The sequence below is a fragment of the Canis aureus genome, chromosome 19 (genome assembly GCF_053574225.1).
Source record: "Canis aureus isolate CA01 chromosome 19, VMU_Caureus_v.1.0, whole genome shotgun sequence".
In the NCBI taxonomy this organism is placed as follows: Eukaryota; Metazoa; Chordata; class Mammalia; order Carnivora; family Canidae; genus Canis; species Canis aureus.
In genome coordinates this window covers 45,813,217-45,818,761 of record NC_135629.1, presented here as the reverse complement: position 1 = coordinate 45,818,761, position 5,545 = coordinate 45,813,217, and the positions used below count along the sequence as shown (strand labels likewise).

Genomic DNA, 5,545 nt, shown 5'->3' with positions numbered 1-5,545 from the left:
TTTCTGGTGACCAGCCCCCACCAGGAGCCCACCCAGAGTTGTCATATTACAACAAAAGACACTCCTACCATCCAGGAAATGCCAAGGGTTTTAGGAACTCTGTGCCGGGAACTGGGGTCAAAGACCAAATATTATAACAAAAGATGCTCCTGGTGCTTTTATCACTTGGAAATTGTAAAGGCTTCAGGAGCTCTCTTCCAGAAACCAGACGCAGAGACTGACATATATATATATATAGGGTGATGCTGACTTCATTATAAGTGTTGCTTCCTCTTCTATTTTTTGGAAGAGTTGGATAAGAATTAGTATTATGGTTGAGACTTGAATAAAATGGACTTGAACTGCGTGGGTCTGTATGTGGATTTTTTTTTTTTATAAATGTGTTATAGGACTGTAAATATATCTTCTCATCCTTATGATTTTCTAAACATTTTCTTTTCTCTAGCTTAGTGTACTATAACAATATAGTATATAATACATATAACATACAAAATATATGTTAGTCGAGTGCTTATGTAATAGGTAAGGTTTATGGTCAATATAGGCTACTAGTAGTTAAATTTGTGGGGACTCTAAAGTTATATGCTAGGGGCACCTGGGTGGCTCAGTTGGTTAAAGCATTTGCCTTCAGCTCAGGTCAGGATCCCAGGGTCCTAGGATGAGCCCCGCATTGGGCTTCCTGCTCAGCGGGGAGCCTGCTTTTTTCTCCCTCTGCTGGTCCCCTTGCTTTTGTTGTGTGTGTGTGTGTGTCAAATAAATAAATAAAATCTTTTAAAAATGTTATATGCTGATTTTGGACTGCACAGGGGGTCAGTGCCCCTAATCCTCATGTGCTTCAAGGGTAATTATTCCATAATTGATTGTTAGAGTTCACCAGGGGGATCCCTGCGTGGCGCAGCAGTTTGGCGCCTGCCTTTGGCCCAGGACACGATCCTGGAGACCCGGGATCGAGTCCCACATCAGGCTCCCGGTGCATGGAGCCTGCTTCTCCCTCTGCCTGTGTCTCTGCCTCTCTCTCTCTCTCTGTGACTACCATAAATAAATAAATAAATTAATTAATTAAAAAAAAAGAATTCACCAGGGAAGTCATCTAGTCCTGGACTTTTCTTTGTTGGAAGGTTTTGTTCAGTCTTTCTTTTTGGATGTAGGGCTTTCCTTTTACTGAGGTGGATTTCTGGGCAGGTTTTAAAACCTTTTAAGGGTTGAGGGCATAATTGTTCAGTCTTTCTTTTTGGATGTAGGGTGTTGGAAGGTTTTGGATTACTGATTCTATCTCTTTATATATTATAGGTCTGTTGAGATTTTCTATTAAGTCAGTTTAGATAATTTATGTATTTCTGGGAATTCGTACATTTCATTTAGGTTACCTAAATTGTAGACATACACTTTTTCTTTTCTTTTTTTTAAGATTTTTTATTTATTTGAGAGAGAGACAGTGGGAGCACAAGCTGGGGCAGGGCCAGAGGGAGAGGGAGAGAGACAAGCAGACTCCCCACTGAGCATTGAGCATGGAGCTGGACATGGGGCTGGATCCCAGGACCCGAGATCATGACCTGAGCCGAAGGCAGACGTTTAACTGACTGAGCCACCCAGGTGCCCCAACATACAATTTTTCATAGTGTTCTCTTATGATCATTTTTATTTCTATAGAGTCAGTAGTAATGCCCCCACTTTTATTTCTGATTTTAGTGATTTGCATCTTCTCTCTTTTTTTCTTTGTCAATCTAGCTAAAAATTTTTTAATTTTGTTAATCTTTTCAAAGATGCAACTTTTGGTTTCATTGATTCCAGTGATTCTATTTTCTCTATTCTCTATTTATCTTGTCTCTAATCTCTATTATTTCTTTCCTTATACTAGCTTTGATTAAAATTTACTCTTATTTTTCTACTTCCTCAAAGTGTAAAGTTAGGTTATTCACTTGAGATCTTTCTTATTTCTCAATATAGTCATTTATAGCTGTAAATTTAATATGTCCACTGCCTTTGCTGCATCCCATGACTTTTAGTATGTTGTGTTTTGTTTTCATTAGTCTCCAGATATTTCCCAACTTCCTTTGTAATTTCTTTGACCCACAGTTTCTTTAAAACTATGTTGTTTAATATCTACATATTTGCAACCATTCCAATTTCCCTTCTGTTATTAATCTCTAGTTTCATTCCATTGTAGTTGGAGAAGACACTTTGTATGACTTCAATTTTTAAAATCTATTGAGACTTTGCCCCCCCCCCCCAGCATATGGCCTATACTGGAGGATAGTGCATGTACACTTGAGAGGAATGTGTATTCTGCTATTCTTGCATGGAATGTTCTACAGATGTCTCTTCAAACTAGTTGGTTTATAGTGTTGTTCAACCCTCCATGTCCTTAATCTTCTGTCTAGATGTTCTGTTCATTATTAAAAGTGGGGCACCTGAGTCTCCAACTGCTTTTGTAGAACTATTTGTTTTTCCTTTTGATTCTGTCAATGTTCGTTTCTTATAATTTGGAGCTCTGTTGTTTGACATATATATGTTTAGATATGGCTTCAAGTTACTGTCTAGCGTCCTTTTACTTCAACCTGCAGGAATCCCTTTAGCATTTCTTGAAGGGTAGATATAATGGCAAAAATTCCCTCAGCTTTTGCTTATCAGAGAATGTCTTGATTTCTTCCTCATTTTTATTTTTATTTATTTATTTTTTTAAAGATTTTATTTATTTATTCATGATAGTCACAGAGAGAGAGAGAGGCAGAGACACAGGCAGAGGGAGAAGCAGGCTCCATGCACCGGGAGCCCGACGTGGGATTCGATCCCGGGTCTCCAGGATCGTGCCCTGGGCCAAAGGCAGGCGCCAAACCACTGCGCCACCCAGGGATCCCTCTTCCTCATTTTTAAAGAACAGTTTTGTTGGATTTAGAATTCTTGGTTAGGCTGTTAATCTTATTGAGAATAGGCGCGCCTGAGTGGCTCAGTTGGTTAAGTGTCTGCCTTCAGCTCAGGTCATGATCATGGGGTCCTGGGATCCAGCCCCACGTCAGATTCCCTGCTCAATGGGGAGTCTGTTTCTCTCTTTCTCGCTCTCTCTCTCTGCCCCTCTCCCCTACTCATGCTCTCTTTCTCTTGCTCCCCCCTCTCAAATAAATAAAGAAAGCCTTTAAAAAGATTATTGAAAATAGCTTACACATGATGGAGAGGGTTTTTTTCTTTCTTTTTAGAGATAGAGAGCACAAGAGAGGGTGGAGATGGGCAGTGGGAGAGGGAGAGAGAGATTCTTTTAAGCACACTGCACGCCCAGTGCAGAACTGCATGTGGGGCTCAATCTCATGACCCTGAGATCATGACCTGAGCTGAAATCAAGAATCAGCTGTTTAACAGACTGAGCTGCCCAGGTGGCCCTATTCTGTTCTTTTGAATGGGCCATAAGTTTATATTTCCTTTTATGCCTTATGATTTTTTTTCTAAATTCATTTTTTTAAATTTTTATTTATTTATGATAGTCACACAGAGAGAGAGAGAGAGGCAGAGACATAGGCAGAGGGAGAAGCAGGCTCCATGCACCGGGAGCCCGACGTGGGATTCGATTCCAGGACTCCAGGATCGCGCCCTGGGCCAAAGGCAGGTACTAAACCACTGCGCCACCCAGGGATCCCCTGATTTTTTTTTTTAAACTAGGCATTTGAACATTGTAATGTGGTACCCTTGGAAATCAGAGTCTCTGCTTGCCTGCTGGTTTTGTTTTTGTCTTTAAATTGTTGAAGGGTGGCAGACGCCGCCGCCCCGGAGTAGCCCTCGCCGTCCAGCCATGGTCAAACCCCACGACATCACCGTGGACTGCGAGCCTTTGGGCCCCGTCTCCTTCGAGCTGTTTGCAGACAGAGTTCCAAAGACAGCAGAGAACTTCTGTGCTCTGAGTACTGGAGAGAAGGGATTCGGTTACAAAGGTTCCTGCTTTCACAGGATTATCCCGGGATTTATGTGCCAGGGTGGGGACTTCACGCGTCACAATGGCACTGGCGGCAAGTCCATCTACGGGGAGAAGTTTGATGACAAGAACTTCATCCTGAAGCACACGGGGCCTGGCATCTTGTCCATGGCCAACGCTGGACCCAACACAAACGGTTCCCAGCTTTTCATCTGTACCGCCAAGACTGAGTGGTTGGACGGCAAGCATGTGGTCTTTGGCAAGGTCAAGGAGGGCATGAACATCGTGGAAGCCATGGAGGCTTCGGGTCCAGGAAATGGCAAGACCAGCAAGAAGATCACCATCGCCGACTGCGGACAGATCTGATGAATCTAACTCCTGTTTTATCTGAACTTCCAGACCGTTCCTTTAGCTCAGGAGAGCGCCCCTCCACCCCCACCTGCTTGAAATAGCCCAGAGTCTCCCACTCTCACTGCGGTTCTGCGGGCTCCGTGGTTCCTTTCCCCAGGTCTAGCTGGATTGCAGAGTTCAGTTTATGATGATGAAATAAAACCTAAACCACAAAAAAATAAAAATAAAAATAAAAAATAAATTGTTGAAGGGTGTATTATTTAGTTTGTGTAGGTATTTTTGCAAACTATTTTGTGCAAAGACTGTATTTTTTATTGTGTGTGGTTACTGGCTTCTCCGTTCTTTAGTTCAGATTCTGTTACTGTCTTTTTTTTTTTTTTTAATTTTTATTTATGATAGTCACACACAGAGAGAATGAGAGAGAGAGAGGCAGAGACACAGGCAGAGGGAGAAGCAGGCTCCATGCACCGGGAGCCCGACGTGGGATTCGATCCCGGGTCTCCAGGATCGCGCCCTGGGCCAAAGGCAGGCGCCAAACCGCTGCGCCACCCAGGGATCCCTCTGTTACTGTCTTGATAGAGATTTCTTTGAATGCCAGGAGCTAAAAAAAGAACTGAAAAACAAAGCCAAACCCTACAATCAAACAACAAAAGAATCCACCTATCCTGTTTTTTGCAGATTGGTTCTGTGCTAGGGCATTCCTTCAACATTAAGCCAGGCTTGTACTGAGTCTAGGGATTACCCTGAGAAGAAAACTTAGTATCTTCTTAGGTCTTTTTCGTTTTCTTTTTAATATTTATTTATTAATGAAAGACACAGAGAGAGACAGAGACATAGGCAGAGGGAGAGGCAGGCTTCCCACAGGGAACCTGATGTGGGACTTGATCCCAGGACTCCAGGATCACGATCTGAGCCAAAGGCAGATGCTCGACCACTGAGCCACCCAGGTGCCCTTCTCATGTCTTTTCTGAGTCTAACGCTAGCTCTGGGCCATGAACATAGTTTTCTAAATTCCCCCCATATCTATGGATACTTTGAATGTCCTAATTTCCCAAAGAATCTCCCCCAACTTTTTTTTTAATTTTTATTTATTTATGATAGTCACAGAGAGAGAGAGAGAGAGAGAGAGGCAGAGACACAGGCAGACGGAGAAGCAGGCTCCATGCACCGGGAGCCCGACATGGGATTCGATCCCGGGTCTCCAGAATCGCGCCCTGGGCCAAAAGCAGGCGCCAAACTGCTGCGCCACCCAGGAATCCCTCCCGCAACTTTTCATCCCAGAGTTTAGGTGAT

The 5,545-nt window shown here is 43.1% G+C and overlaps 1 pseudogene; it reads left to right on the top strand.

The window, feature by feature from the left end:
• Positions 1 to 3,766: 3,766 nt before the first annotated feature.
• Positions 3,767 to 4,493, top strand: LOC144290294 (peptidyl-prolyl cis-trans isomerase A pseudogene; annotated as a pseudogene).
• The last annotated feature ends 1,052 nt before the right edge of the window (positions 4,494 to 5,545 follow it).